The sequence below is a fragment of the Perna viridis genome, chromosome 8 (assembly GCF_037379345.1).
Source record: "Perna viridis isolate PV_CMFRI_1.1 ecotype Kerala chromosome 8, ASM3737934v1, whole genome shotgun sequence".
Taxonomy (NCBI): domain Eukaryota; kingdom Metazoa; phylum Mollusca; class Bivalvia; order Mytilida; family Mytilidae; genus Perna; species Perna viridis.
In genome coordinates, this window is record NC_142452.1 from 37,459,976 (window position 1) to 37,477,592 (window position 17,617).

The 17,617-nt window shown below is 31.5% G+C and overlaps 1 protein-coding gene across 2 annotated transcripts in view; it reads right to left on the reverse strand.

Moving 5' to 3' along the window:
- The window catches only part of LOC148610384 (uncharacterized), a 31,018-nt gene extending 18,139 nt beyond the window's left edge, over positions 1-12,879 (reverse strand). Inside the window, exon 1 of one of the 2 annotated variants that reach the window (XM_088542979.1) lies at positions 12,744-12,879. The gene's annotated coding sequence lies outside the window, so the exon portion shown is untranslated. The other variant, XM_088542980.1, reaches the window with a different exon arrangement.
- Positions 12,880-17,617: the final 4,738 nt, after the last annotated feature.

Below are 17,617 nucleotides of genomic sequence, written 5' to 3' on the forward strand. Positions count from 1 at the left end.
ATCCATATTGAAAATCCGAAAGTTTCTATTGCATTTTAGTGTCATTTACAGAGTTATCTCCCTTACTATATAATTCTACAGTATGATTTTATAATATTTATCTCATAAGAACAAGGGTTATATGAAAAGCCATGGGATAATTTCTGTAACATTTCAAACAAAATACCAAAACAAAAATATGTTGCCTCAAATTCGCATGATTCCACTCCAATAAATAAAGGCGATGATTGGTCGTTTTTTACTCATTTATATGCTTATGCTTATATCATAGTTTCGAGTTCAAAACCAAAGGTAAATTAAACATTGTTTATCTTATAGATGGCAGTTGATTATCGAATGTACCCTGTGTAAAATATTTCGGTTATTCACATTGTGAAACAAGTTCGGTAATTTTGCTTTCGGATTGTCTTCCGCCAAAACGTCAAAACACGAATATTAATCCGTATATCACAAATTGTAAAATACATATTGAAAATAGCAATAAACTATGAAGAAAATAAAAACAATATGAATAGGATAATCAGGTGGTTATCGTGAATATCATGAATAACCAATGTATCATTACTCATGCCTACAACGCATTAAGATTTAGGTTGAGCGCGGAACAAAATCCGCACAATTCTTCAGTACAGGCGTTCTTCGGCACTCGTGATCACAATTTGGTTATTCATTCTTTCATATAGATTGTCCGATTATAGTTTTACTTTGTTAATCAAGGGAATAAAACATTAGCTCTGATTCTCTACGCATTGTCTGTATCGATTTTGAAAGAAATCAGTATTTATGTAAAGACGTACTCACGGTGAACGTCATAAACGATCATACACTAAAAATAGACTTCATAATTTTTTTAGTCATACTTTTCTTTATTTTGTCCCCTTTTTAGAGAAGTGCTGCACGTTATATTACAGTGATATTACGGGGAGTCACCTTTCATTACCGCGAGCCAGGAACAGTCGAGTAGTCACGTTTTATTACCGTGATACTACATGCGGTCACTTCATATCACCATGATACTACAGGAAGTCACTTTTTTACCGTGATACTAAGAATAGTCGAGCAGTCAAGTTTTATTACCATGATACTTCATGCGTCCACGTTATATCACCTTTATACTGCTGATATTTTACCGTTAGGATGGATTACCAGTAGATAAAATTACCATTTTCCCGTGTCAAGTGTAGAAAAATTAAAACATTTATTTGCATATTACATATTGTTCTTTTACAAATATTGATATTCTGTTTTAAAGAAGTTTGAAAAATATGATCGACAAGTTGTTTTTCCCTTGATCATTTTCATTCTGTCAATGGCAAAACCGCCAAAATAAGAATTCTCGTATTAATCAGCCTATCTTGCACAACCTTTTACCAAATATACAGAGACCTATGGTTATAAATGACAAAACTCAAGGTATCATTTTAGTTTTCCGTGCACGAAAGGCAGTGTCTATAAAAAATGATAATAAATCATGTTTACTATTGTTTAGTTAGGTTAGGTTTAGTTCTTGTCCTTGAAAAAGCAAAGCTAAATAAAAAGTTAAATCAATACAAACTTGCTTTCAAAGACGCACTGGTAGTGTCTGACAGTTTAAATGCCTCGAGTCGAGGGTGTTATTAATATTTACATGCCAAATAACTTCTCGGCGATTCTATAGGGCTAAGACATTTGTGAAAAGATTCGTAACAAGTTATCCATGTTTCAACTGATATTAAACTGTTGAATTAATCTGTATTGTTCTATTGATCACAGGGAACAGGTCAAGATAATAATTAAGTAGCTGTCTTTGTAAGAATCATGCAAAATCTGAAAAATGTGATACACCCAAAAAAAGGCTACATATTTTTATTTTTTGTAATTAAGTTGTTTTATGGGTCTATACCATAACATATGTAATTATTCAGTCAAATCTGCCTGCTCCTAGGAGATAATCAACATTGAAAATCCAGTAGATTCTATTGTATTTGAGTGTCATTCACAGAGTTATCCCCTTTATTTGGAAATTTACAGTGCATTCTATATAATTTCTATCTTTAATGAACACCGATTATATGAAAAACTGAATGTTAATTTCTGTTTACTATGTCAATTCAAACAAAACATCAAAAATAACAATATGTAGGCTTTTTATCCATGAATCACATTTTGCATGATTCTTAGCTGGAGTGCTACTAAAACCCACCATTTTTATTGGAAATGCCTGAACATTAAATTAAAGTTAAATCTCCTTTTGGTGCACTTTTACCAATTATGGAAATAAAAAAGATTTCTTAAAATAAGATATTGTTAGAAATTAGAATATTGGTGTAATTCTAAGCATTGTTTGAAAAAAGGACTCTTTTTATTTCAATTATTTCAAAAGTTACAGACCTGATTAAAATATGATATTTCAAGACCCGCAACTTCTTAATTAAATTGAAAAATGTATGTTCTTCGGCGAAAATACTTCAATATTCGCCCTTTTATCTGAAAAATGACATTTTTCGAACATTTTGCCTGCGACTAACACAAAACTCGCCAATAATAAATATCAATTTTCACGATTATCTATGATTCCTGATAATGAAACACAAATTTATCGACTTGGAGCATAACATGTCATATTATTCATTCAAAAATGTATAAAGTTGCGAATGCTATTTGGTTGAAATCACATATTTTCATTGGTTAACTCGAAGTAATAATATGATATCGGAACAAAATATGTCAATGATAAAAAACATGATCTAATTACACCCACTCAATATTCGATATGTTCAGATTATCAGTGCCGCATTAAAGACAGACCCTTGTATTGCATACTTGATTTCTGTATTAAAAGTATGAACAAAGTCATAAATACAGCTCTTAGGGAGCGTACTTGAAAACATTAACAACACACCACCAATAAAGGTGAATGGCGATGAATTTGACAAATCCTTAAGACGTCCACATAACAACATCACGAAACAATCTCTCGAATGAAATCCTTAAGCCAAGAAGCTAAGAGAGGTCGACCGACAACCACCTGGTGGTAGACGACTGGTACAGAGCTGTGATTATGCAACCTGTCATGTGATAAATAAAGATCAGCTTTAGATCGACATAAATGGCGGACATTTCAAGGGCATGTAACTGTTAATAACCTATTTTTTCTAACATTCTATTGCAAAATTTTTGAAACAAATCCAGTAATAGCTCAAATATCGGTCATTTCAAATAGAGCAATAATGCTTGAATGAAACTTTATTGTCAGATCAGTGGGTTTTGGACATGCATGTTTTCAGATTTTTCTCATTTTGACTGATGGTGTTATATTATATATTATAGCAATTCAATACAGCTATACTTTAAAATCAGGCAGAAGCTTATTAAAAATGATTCATATCTAAACCCCAGATCTTTTGATTTTTAACCTTTCGTTAGGCCTAATGGAAACTGTATTCAATACATAATTTCACGATACGTAGCAACTCTATGAAAATGAACATAGTAAGAGTTGTTTTTAGCACGTAAACAACGTATTTGAACAGTTTCCTCGATTATCTTGAGATATGATGAAGGGACACAACTCTTAAAAATCATTGGAACGTAAGAAGCATTTTGCGTCAATTTTATGTAAGCATCTAATTAACTTGGATTCATTTTATTCTGCTTCAAACGAAAGCTTGAGAGGCTTTTGTGAAATTGAATATGATACAAACATGTCGCAGATTTCATTAATAATGTCTCTTACCCTAGATCTACCTCCTTTAACAGACCCAAATTTAATTATCGAACTTTCCCTTTGTGATGAATTTCAATTCATAAGAAATAAATTTTGTAATTTTGCAACTCACGGACTTGTAATTTTGCAACTTACGGAGTTTCTCTCGTCAAAAGGTAACAACACTATTCTCGTTTGAAGATCGGGTGGTCGATGACAAAATTTACTTGATTAAAGTGATTAAAAATTATTTGAAAATAATAAACTATTAAGAAAATTTATTTCATAAATAGGATATTCATTGGGTTATCTTGGATAACCAAAATATAATCATTTTTGTCAAATCCAACTGGAGATTTAATTCGTTCTCGGAACAAGTTAAGTGCTCTCGTTAAAGCTTGGCGTTCGTCGACTCTTGTCTTCGTATCACACTTTCCAAATAACTACCCTATTAGTATCCTTTTTTAAATACTAACATACTATCTAAAGCATTTCTGTGGTAAAAATTGATTGACAAGCAATTTCATTTTTCGATAATTTGTTCTTTATAGTAATCATACCGTCATTTACAAATCTGTCAAAGGGAGATTTCGTTCTAATGCTATTCCACTTCATGTGTGCTTATCTTTTATGAAACATTTACCAATACCTTCTTGCGTATAACAGTTATGGATATTTTAGAACCTTATATCGTGCCCGTATTTCGTTAATTGATAAAAGAATTATCAATATATTAACTCAATGGAATTATTCAATAGCTGACATTTCACAAAAGATACAGATAAGGGATATACTTTATATTTTTTGTGAATCAACCCATGGTGACGTCAAGTAATACTGATATAGGCACGGACATCACATCAAGCTTGCAATAGACATTATAATATTCAAAATGTATGTTGCAAGTTAACATTTAAAAAATTAAATCCAATTTAGTACTAATTATTTTGACAGTAAGTTTATAATAATATTTCGGAAGGAAGCATTTTGACTTTGTAATAGATAGAGACCCAGTGTCATATATATATATTTTTTCTATTTATTTAAAAGTGCCAGATATATGACCTATATAAAACGAGGTTTTTGATATAATTAAATAAAAAGTGCATTTTTCAAATTCGAATATAATTTTAAAAAGAAAAATAGTATTAAGATACACTTGGAAATTTGAAAGGAGTAAATTGGTATTGTATCAGCAATATGATTGATTGATTAAGTAGCTGATTGATTAAGTAGCTGTTCTAATGAACGTCGGACAGGAGGTGAATCATGCATGTCAATTTCCTACCAAATTCACTATTTTTGCTTACCCTACCGGTGCACCTGGTCCATGCTCCAGGAGTTTAGTGGAGTCCGAGTTGCTCATTTGCTTTTGTTACTTTGTATGTTTATTTTAGTTACTTTATATTCGTTGTTGTGTTTGTCTGGTCTTTGTCCGTGGATTACATTATTTTGATTACCGCTAGAACCTTGGTTCCCTTGGTTACTCTTTTTTAAACAATAAACTGTTACGGAACACAAGTATTAGTTCGTCATTCGATTTTCGCATTTTTCAAATAAATAATACAAATATCGTGTATGACATTGGCACTTTCAAAGAGTTATTGTTCTTGTTATGGTTGATTTAAGTGGAAGATCAATGTATTGTGTTCTCATAAATACAAATCTGAATACTATCGTTTTGTAAAAATACAGCATATTTAGATCTCTCGGAGGGTTTTTTATTCCTTCACTATAAACCCACTGAGAAAGGCAGTGTTTCATTTTTTTTTTATAAAAATAGTCAATTGATGCAAGTGATTAGTAAATCATCATTATAAAGGTAATTACGGACAACAATGCAAAACAAAATAATAAAAAGCTTGGTTAACTAAACATCCACAAATATATATTAACAGTTATGTCATGCATATAAAAAAGTGAATATTTAATCAATTGAGGAAACCTAAGTCGGATAGTAGGCTCTCCAGATCATTGCAATTTTGCTTCCTTAAACACATTGTCAATCGATCTGTCAGTCATTTATGTATTGAACATAATGCATGGTAGGCAAAAAAAAACATGACAACTGATTTAACATATTGAGCTTGACTGACGTATGAAACAAATAAAGGATCTTTGGCCTTAGTAATTTAGTCCATGCTTACAGTTTTAAATGGAGTCTAGATAGGGTATGTAAGTCTCGTTCTAGTTTCATTTTCTTGACCGGAATTAACGACATAGAACGTATTGAAAACCGGAGACCGATCTTCATTTTATTGTTTACTTTCTGGTACTCCAAACGCTGTATAGCAATGTAAAATCTTCTATTTTATGTTTTTTCTTAAAACCTTTATCATGAAGAAACAGATATATGTCATTATTATCTGTATTTTTTTACACAAAAAGATGTTTTGACCTCAACGCTGAACTTGACACACTTTAAATGGTAAATCTCCATGCTTTTGAATGGTATACAAGTACCCATTCTCGTGAAATCACGTAGTCACATGGCGAGACTTACATACCCTATTACAGATTCACTTTTGTTTCTACGTACGTGTTCCTTTTTTTCTCTGTTGATTTATTTTTCATATTATGTTCGTAGTTAACCAATTCGTAACGATGTTCAAGTGCGCACTAACTTAGCCTCAATAAAATATAGAACACCAGTTAATTCATCATTATTAAATTACATAAAGTCTACTCATACTTATTTATATTTAATCCATAATGATATTTTTCCAATTAATAATGAATAACGGAACCAAAAATCAAGTTCAAACTATTTTTAACATGCATTGTCTACATTTGATGAATGAAATATTTACTCATCAACGAAAACTGAGTAAAGAAATCAAATATCAAATGGTCAGTTTAGACCTACGGCTTGATACATAGAGTAGTCAAGCTCCAAATTTCTATTGTATATTTAAATGAAGAACATTTAAATAACTCCAAGAACAAAACAAATATCAATACATATGTCAGTCATACTAATTAAGAATGCATAAGAATTCTTTTACTCTATATCTTCTCACATTGTAGATAGATGAATATATTTGTGTATCTTTTCAAATTATATGTCAAGTAAAATTTAATATAGCCTTATTGATTTAACATTTTGTATTAAATGTTTATCTAAAATTATAGGCCTGTCAGTAAGAGATTTATGCATTTAGAAACTTAAATTTAAGTTTCCATTCATCCTCATTTAATCTATTTTCATATGATCACGTGACAGTAACCGCAAGGAATATTTCGTTTATTTAAAAAAAAACTTATGGAACATCAACATATATTCATGAATATTTTTTTTTGCATTTTAAAATGTTTGTTTATTCGTCTGTCTATTTGTCAAGTGGTGACTCAGCGTCTGGGTTGAAGTGACATTGGCACATCGATATAATTCAATCGTACTTTTTTACTCGTAATTACTCTCTTCATAATCTTATGATCTTTGGCCATAACAATACGTCTTATTGATTTCATTTTCATAAAAATATAAAGTATATATAGGTCATATGATAGATATATGTTCATACTGCCATCTTATTCGGCCAAAATCCGCGTTCAGTCAGGAATGAAATGAATGTTTCACACATAGATTCTAAAGGCGGATAATTACTTCTTTATGCATAGAATCGAACCGATGTTCCATGTTCCATTGACCATGAAAAGTTGCTAAATTCCTTATTACATTAAAAGTTGATAAAAGTATTTAGAATCAGCCATAGCTTACGAATTTACTCAAATTCAGAAGGAAAAGACGGCTGACATAAATAGTATAGAGGCTTTTGGAATTTTAAAAATATGTGTGAATCATAATCGGCATGAACTTTGTTGAAAAAAGTAGAAGTATGACAAATGAGAGATTTCATAAAATTTCTTACGTCTTTTGAAATTTTTGTTTTAAGTAAGAGTATTTGACGTTTATTCATACGAACAAATCTATGATCTTAAAGCAACCGGGGTCTGATTTTAGTCTGGCGTGACGTGAATTGCGGTTGAATACGGAAGTTGTATATAGACGAACTACTCGTCTCACAGACAATTCGCCTTAAGTCTGCGAGAGTCTAGAACCAAATCCACTATACGAAACTGATAGATCTATCTAAAAGGCCCTTATTATTGATGAAATTCTGACAAGTCACATCTGCTTGTTATTAATTTCTAAACACATGATAAAACTGATTTGGCTGTTACTCATTTTGCGTTTTATTCGTCAAATAAATCAATTTGAATCAATATTACAACGCTACTTGTATATACCTCTAATTTGATAGAGCTTAACTATAAATTGTAAATGGTCCTTCAAATTCCTGATTTCCAAGACTTCTGTCAACCTCTTGGAAAAGGATACAGCTCATGTAATAGGTAATGAGTATATTTTTATCGTTATATTAGGTTATAGAGCAATCACAAACACTCACAGGTAACAACAGCAAAAAATATATTTCCATAAAATCATTTAATTCAAATTTGTGTAATTCTACGAGTAAAACCCCATAACGTCTTGTCATTGTTTATAACTTAAAGGACATTATCAATCCCATCATTTAAGTCTTTTTGCCATTAAAACAAACGAGAGTTATTTAAGTACCTGAACATATAAAATTCAGTTACCGTCCATATTTAAGTGATTTATAATGAAGAAAAACCCACCAAACAAACAATGCTTTTTTCAATCTACATATGCTATACATTTACCTTACAGTAGTCCTTCACATATTCAGATCTGTACCTTTGAGAAAATCATACATTTATCTCCCACTAAAATCAACCAAATCAATCAAAATCAAGAACAATAACTCTTGCAAAGTGGTAATTTCATGTACAATCTATATACATTTTAACTCGAAGGCGCAACACCCAAATGAAAAAACCAAGACTTGGTTATGTGGTCTGTAACTGATTCTGAATAAGAATTAAAACTGAATTTGGTGGGTTTTTGACATGCATGAATCACCTCATGTCTGATTTTTAAAAAGACTACTACTTAATTATTAGAAAGTAAAACAATCAATATTGAATTAATATGTTTATCTAAAACCTTCCGTTTTTTTTTAAGTGTACTCAGATTTATTATTATTATTTGTAAGGATAAATAAACATCCTATTTAATCAAAATTCATTTGTAACAAAATTACCGATCGAACTCATAACTACAAATCCGAGGTACTTATTAAGAAGTACACCTAAGGGAAATAATTATGTTAAAAGCTGCAAAACGTTTTATTTTGTGATATTTTAATATCAAACTCAAAGCATCTTAGTGATCAAAAGTTATCAAAAAAACTTTTGATCATCACTGATGTAATTCCCAGGAAACATGTGGTTAAAATTTCTTGAAATATATATAAATATTTGATTCTTTTGTCAAAGAAAAGCACTGCATAAAAATGTCAAGAAATGTTAGAAAGCCAAATAAGTTAGGTACTCCCTTAACTGATACTTGAACTCGCAAAGACAAGAATAAACCGGAAACATGAAAATAGCCACATTGTTCCCAACTTGGTATCGGCATTACAAATTAACACGGGTTTAACAGAGATTTTGATAATGAACGAAAATTTAACGATAAGTTATATCAAAATGAAATATATGTAACTATTGTTAGAGGCATATTCAAACTTAGAAGTAGAACAAAATAATGACGAGCACAAAAACAGAAGCAAAACTCCAAAGAGACGAAAACATTACACCGAAAAAGCAAGATTTGTTAACATTGTTACAACTCGGCGGGTGTTTCTAGAAAAGCAGAGGAAACTTACCCTACCGGTGCACCTGGTCCATGTTCCCAGTTTGTAGTAGAGTCCGAGTTGCTCATTTGCTTTTGTTACATTGTAAGTATTATTTTAGTTACTTTGTGTTCTTTGTTCTTTGTTCTGCGTGTCTGGTCTTTGTCCCTGGATTACATTCTTTTGATTACCGCTAGAACCTTGGTTCCCTTGATTACTCTTGCTATATAATTTGTTGTTTTGCACTTTTCAGTTTTATATTATACGTATATGTTACTCATTCGTATCTTTGAAAAAGGCATTTCCCTTTCTTTTCTAAAGGTAATATATTCCAAAGGTAAAAAAATGCAAACATGGTATCACTTTATTTACAAGCGTGTAATATCATGACGTCACGCGTCTAGTGTCTCGGTGGCATATTTTCTGGACATGCAGGGTTATTTTTAGTAAATTAGTACTTTCACGTTTAAAAACAATGTTACGATTAATTTCTACTTGGACAAGAACGGAGTCAACATCGATTGCAAGTCTAACAAATAAACTTTCGAGATCGAAATGATGTCATTTTTTTCGCACAGACTTTAAACAAAAATGCATTTTAGACCGACATCTCCTTTTTGGGACCCCTCAATTACTTTTCAACAATTTTCTAGCAACATTGAAAATGTATGTGCAGGACAATGAAACCAACTAAGGTTCCCTGGTTATCCTAGAGATAACGTAAAGGTTATTTTTCTGACATAATTTTGTTTCAAACGAAGGATGCAGAACAATAATTATTTTGTTCTGAAAAAAGTATTTTGAGATACCTAGTATATGGTTTGTTTTATAAATAGAATATTTCAACTTACTAACGAAAAAAAAAATTCTCTGACGCGAAGTTTACAGACAATAATATTGAATCTATGTGATACATCTGCATAAAACGTCATAAAATATCACGTTTGAACATTCAAAATGTAAATCTAATGTAAATGGTACTCTCTTTTTATATGGTTATCACATTTAAGTGAAAGTGTTTGTAAGAATCTGGCAAAATGGGAAAATTCAGAAATATGTATGTCAAAACTTCACCGATCTGGCTATATCACTGAAGGATACTTTCTCTATTTGAATAGACCATTATTTGATCCCTGCATCACTGGTTTTTCTCAGAAATTTGTCAACAGAATGTTAAAAAAAATTGACAGAGTTATCTGCCCATGTTCTCAATTTGCCCAAATTATATGGAAAATATTGTTCTTGATTTTCTGATGGTGCAAATAGTCAAATTATACTATCAAAATAATGATGTTTCACCACCTGCCTGATTTTTACAGAGACTGGCACTTATATAATTATAGCCTTAAAATCGTGACGTTGTATATTTAGCATATTTTTTAAGCAAGAAAAAGTCACAACACGATACAAACTATTCGCAGTTGCTATTTTATATATATTCTCACTTTTTGCCAATGTTATTTTTCGATGTTCTGAAATTAGTTATATGCTTCATTGTTAAATAAATCGTTTTTGTCCACATTACAGCTGAAAGTAGACTGTAGTACTTTTTACACATATTTTTATACATAGGATATGATCTATCGATATTGCAATATCAAGATTATATCATATATAGTTAACATAAATTAAAATATTAAAAAAATACATTTTTATATTTTATATTTTTCTTTCCTATTATGCGCATTTATTTGAATGTGGAATTACAAGATCAAAATTATGGCGGATTAAGACGCTATCATACAATATCAGAAACAGGCAATACTGTTATGAATAATTATTTTCTGAGGTGTAATGCCTATTTAATTGATAATCAGTGAAAAAAAATCGTATCCTTAACCGCCATCATCGCATTTTGCCCGGTTTTATTATTTCTTGTATTGCTATTATTCATTCGGAAATTACAAATATTTATGTAAACACTTGCAACTTGCAAAATATAATAATGTTCCTGGGTACATTATGGTTACGGTCAATTGAGACCTAAAACACTCAGCTGTTCTGACTAGGGAAACATTAAATTACATTCAAGGGTACATTTATACATTGCAACGGTCAATCTAGATATATAACTATTTTGAATAACGTTGGTTTCCGCGGTTTTGAATATTCTCGTGAGGTAGTAATACACATGTACTGCCAAAACAGTTTGTATCTATCAAATATAAACATACCGAATTTCTACTGTAAGAATAATTGAATTTGTAATTGAAACTAATACTTATTTTCATTCACTATTTGTGTAAATATACAGAATACTAATGCAATTTCTGTAAACAGAATGTGTCTTATTGACTCTGTCAATACACCTAAATTAACTGGCTTTCTCGTGATGTTTATCCCTTTTATCAAAAGATTTACTGTTCACATAAAATTCAGACACTACCAATGGTAAAGTGATTCATTTTGTAAAAAAAAACTCCAAACAAACAATGTTTTTTTCACTCTACATCTGCTATACTTTCTAATAACGATAATCATTTCTGCATTCAAATCTGCATTTTTAGAAAATTGTACATTTATCTCCCACTAAAATCAACCAAATTCAACCAAATAAAGAACGATAACTCTTGCAAAGTGCAAATTCAATGTACAATCTTTATTATTTGTATCTCAAAAACGCAACAACCGAATAAAAAAACTGAGACTTGTTATGTGATCAGTTACTGTTTCTGAACAAAAAATAAAATTTTTGACATGCATGAATCACCTCCTGTTTAATTTTTATAGACTGATACTTAATTGTATAAAATGTAACTGAAAACATAAATCGATCCATCTATTTTCACCTGCCTGATATTGAACATTTTAGATAATTTGATAGCTAGTTAATTAAATAATGTTCTTATAGATGTACACAACCTCATTAAAACTGAATAAATCCAACACTTTAATGAATACGAATAATATCTAGTCTTTCGGTGTGCTTGTCTCCTCATAGGAACTGTCATTTACCTTTGTTCGTTTTGGTAGGAGAACTTCTAAAGTTTACGATCGCGAAAAAAACAATTTTCACTAATTTATCAATGTCTGTGGTTTTTGCTTTTTTAAGGAATAAATATATAAATAATCATGTAGATGAATCGTGCAGGTCAATAACAGTTTCAACCGATAAAGCAATAGATAAATTAAATAGATGCGGGTTTTTCGACAAAATGTCCAAATACTCTCTAGTAGTATTGTTCCTTGATATAAACGTTACTACAATATATGGAATAATAATTCTTTAAGAATTCTTACCTTAATTTTATCGCTATGAATATGGGTATTACATGTTATATGACAACTAAATACGGTATCAATCCATTCGGAAGTCAATAAGAGCAAAATATCCTTACCTTGATTTCTGTCGCGTGCTAGTATCTGCCGTTAAAACATTCAAAAGAGGCAGATTCTCTGGTTGGTTCCTATTTTCAAGTCATCTGAGCGTTTTTTTAATCATCAGCTTTCTTTGTGGTCGTATAATCTTTAGAGATAGAAGTAGGCTGTTTCATTTTTAATTCATCATCAGGACGGACTGATCTTTTATGTAATATAGAAAGATTAATTTCCTGGCTAAAAGGAACATAATTTATATTTGTAGTTTGAAAAATGGGTTGCATTCACGAATTCGAGTTTCGAGTTGGAAACTTTGCTATTGAGACTTTTAGCTATTTCAACAAATTTAATTTCACGGGGGATAGTTAAATTATGCATATTTGTGACAATATTCTTAATGAAAAGGCTTGGTATATTTGTTAATTAGTGCCTCACGATCTCTGCAATCAATTTTGATAAGGATTTATCCATGCAAAGTCCTTATGATAAAATTAATATTCCTACGCATTGCATTTAATTTATCCATACACAAGGAAAATAATTTAATAACCAGTTTGTGGAAACTTAACAGTATATCATTTATACTGATTCAGATAATTTCATTTATATTTCACTGAATCATAAAACAATCTTCGATATTTTCAAACACCCCTTATTGAATAAAGAGAGCGTCAAGCAATATATATGTATTTGATATAAAAATTTATCAGTCCAAGGGGGGCAATTGTTTTACAGTGTAATCAGAGAAAGCTCGATCTACAAATAATAAAGAAGAACTTCTAGTATAAAAACAAATAAAATACCCTTTCTTCTCCGAGGAGCCTTGAGTTTGGAAATAAAATTACATGAAATGAAATATCCATAATGAACCAACAATCCTGTTCGTAGTTCTGATGGATTTGTAACAGGGTGCAATCTGATTAAAAAGGTACCATTCTATTTAACGTAAATATCAGTTTCTGTATCAGGAACATACACGTCTAAGCCCAACAGTTCTTACAATACAATATCACACAAAAATAATTTTCCGGTAGACTTATTAACTTTTTGGTCACTTCATCACTGGATTTGTTCAGAATTTTTCCTGAATGTAGAATGTTAGTTTAGTGAGGTTTTTGACAGAGTTATCTGTCCTTGAAATTTACATTTTAAGTGCGTTTCAATGATATTTTACTCAATTTGCTAAAATAAAAAGGGAATCATCTATCAAAATCATGTATCACCAACTACTGATTCTTATAGAGGAGGGCACTTATAAATATATGAACTTAAAACCAGAGGTCGCTTTATTTCTATTAATCAACAATGTTACTAGATTAGGACAATCAGGTTGTTTTCAATAAAAACGACCTTGATAATAGAAACATTAATTACGATACATGAACAATTTTCAGCTGAGTTTTTAACACTTTTAAAGGTATAAGAAGTATGTTATGATTGACGTTATCAACACATTGTTTTCATACACATCCATTACGTGATAGTGAGTTTGATAATCACATGTTCATGGATATTTACGTTTCCAGGGAAAACATCTTATGTTTCACGTGATCTAGATGATATTGCGGACAAAGATTATAAGGTGTTGTCTGCTGCTGGGTATTATTTTTGGTGCTAGACATAGCGTAGAAATGTAGAGTTATACCCTCTTGAGATGATCGTTATCATGTAAAGTCGGGTCGTTTCTAAGACATGCAAATTACTTGGAATTCTAGCAGTAGGGTCGGAGCACCACCGATGTCCTATAGACGTGGATAGTCTCAAACATGGCTCAAAGTCGTTCTGTCAGGTGTAACATTTTTAGGAAATGACGACTGCAGTTATCATGTGGTTGTTTCAACTTTTAACATTGACGCAGAGGGTGTGTTATAAAAGGTCTTGTAGTTGCGCTTTGTTTAGCAACATTGTTGTGTATTATCAACATAGCCAAATATTTTTGTATAATTAGCTCCGTCTCTTAAAGGCAAAGCCTAAAATCAGACCAGTTGAAAACTAGGAAAGTAGACATTTAAAACATTCGTCTTTTGAAATAATTTCAACTCATTCAATATTGACAATAATATAGTTTATTCTGAGCACCCTTAAAAATTGTCCACCTCCTATAGGCAGTGCCGTAATTTGAAATTTAGAAGGCATGGCGAGCCAGTAACATGAAACTCAATACTGAGAAAGACTATCACCGATACAGAAAGTTTAAAAATAACTAATGGGACGATTCAGAAAATGTACGGTGTTCCGGGATTGCTATTATTCATAATGATTTTGATTGGTCAAGACATAATTTACCGGTACGCTACCTTGGGCAAAGTTCTTCAGTAGGATTTAAGTTTCATTTTTGAATTGGTCTTCGAATAATTGTATAATTTCATGTGTGAGCAACTGAGAATTAAGAGATTCATTTCTACGACAAAATATTACGATGCATTACCTGTAATCTATATCACGAAAAATATTTTTTATATGAAAAAACAAGAATTACATCTCACCATGTGACATTAGACTTCTTTTTAACCTTTAGTAGCTTGACACTTTTGTCGACATTAATCTATCAGTCAAATATACGAAACGTCTAGAACCATTAATATGCAAAACTGATACACTTTAGTAACTAATAAAACTCTACAAATATTTTACCATGTCAACTTGTTTTATTCATAAACTCTTTGCTTTCTATAAATGATACATTCCTGAGTGGTTTCAGGATCGTTAACCTGTTAGAACTTGATTGGTTTTTCGACACAGTCTTTCAAGATAAAATTAACACAACTTGACATGTATAAGGCTGATGTAATAATTGCTCTTTTCTCTTATTGCTTCCTTTTACATGATTGGAGTTGTGTGAAAGGCAATATAACATGATGATTGATAGAATGTTGTCGTCAAAATCAAACGAGTGATAAAAACGAGATGGTAACACCGAAGGCGCAAACTAAGGGGAAATTCTTGGACAAGACAGACAACACAGGAGGATTCCTTGGACAAGATAGAGAACGCAGGAGAAATCCTTCGACAATACAGAGAACACAGGGAAATCCTAGGATAAGACATAGAACACAGGAGAAATCCTTCGAAAAGATAGAGAACACAGGAGAAATCATTCGACAAAACAGAGAACACAGGAGAAACCCTTCGACAAGACAGATAACACAGGAGAAATCCTTCGACAAGACAGAGAACACATGGGAGATCCTTGGACAAGACAGAAAACACATGCGAAATCCTTGGACAAGACTTACAACACATGAAAATTCCTTGGACAAGATAGAGAACACAGGAGAAATTCTCCGACAAGCTGAGAACACAGGAGAAATCATTTGACAAGACAGAGAACACGTGGAAAATCCTTTGACAAGACAGATAACACATGCGAAATCCTTGGACAAGACAGAGAACACAGGGGAAATCCTTGGATAAGACATAGAACACAGGAGACGTCATTCGACAAAACAGAGAACACATGGGGAATCCTTGGACAAGACAGAGAAAAGGAGAAATCCTTGAGCAAGATAAAGAAAAGGAGAAATCCTTGAGCAAGACAAAGAACAGGAGAAATCATTCGACAAGACATAGCACACAGGAGAAATCCTTGGATAAGACATAGAACACAGAAGAAATCATTCGACAAAACAGAGAACACATGGGGAATCCTTGGACAAGACAGAGAACAGGAGAAATCCTTCGACAAGACAGAGCACACAGGAGAAATCATTTGATAAGACAGAGAACAGGAGAAATCCCTGAACAAAACAGAGAAGAGGAGAAATTCTTGGACAAGACAAAGAACACAGGAGAAATCCTTGGACAAGACAAAGAACACAGGAGAAATCATTCGACAAGACAGAGAGAACAGGGGAAATCCTTAGACAAGACAGAGTACACAGCAGAAATCCTTGGACAAGACAGAGAACAGGAGAAATCCTTGAACAAGACAGAGAGCATGAACATAAACAAACGAAGAACAAATTGTACAACATAAGGTAAAAATAAGATCATGACGAACGAAGGTGTTCTGAAACGGTTTCTGCTTTCTTTGGGAACCAATTAACATGTATTGTAGCTACATTTCTGAAATTCATTTGTTGTACAGCAGAGTACAGAACTTAAAAAAAAACTTCTGGATAATTCAATGGCAAAGCAGTAATATAATTTCTGTTTTCTTTAAAGAATTTTCCATTTCTTGACAGAGATGTACCGGTCTTCCGTATAATGATTACTTGTTTGTCAAAAAATGTTTTTAAGTTACAAATAACTTTTACAATGACACTTCAGCAATCTGCGAAGACAAATGATCGGTAGATTGATAAAGCTCTATTGCTAGAGATTTTTAGCTGGGCGTAGGATCAGCTATTACCTTTATATATATAAATATTCAGCATATACTTTGAATTCAGATGGTGTAAAATAAATAACCAGCTGGTTATTTTTGTATTAACATCAATACAATCAATAAATGATATCAATAAATACTTCAAGCTTTGCCTAATTTGAATAATAAAAGTTAAGCTACACACCTTATAATGATACCATATTCCAGTTTGTATGCTACATTAGCAAACTGGTATTTTTTATCACGCAAATTTCAGTTTCAGGTTGTTTTTTTTTTCGTTTTAATTACCTCCCTTTTGCCATTTCCTTCGAAATTATTACGATATGTTTCTTACTCCTTCGTTTTATCTTCATTATATTTTAAAGCATGTTATTTGAATCAATTATTGATAAGTCAACGGATCGCATGTAGTTACTGGTTACTACAGGTAATTAACATATATCACCTTAAAACGATATAAATATACAAAATAATATCTAGAAAGAAACAATATAAATGAGCAACTCGGACTTAACAAATGTTGCTATGCAAATGAGCTATATGGGGATGGTATATGGCTTAAATTAA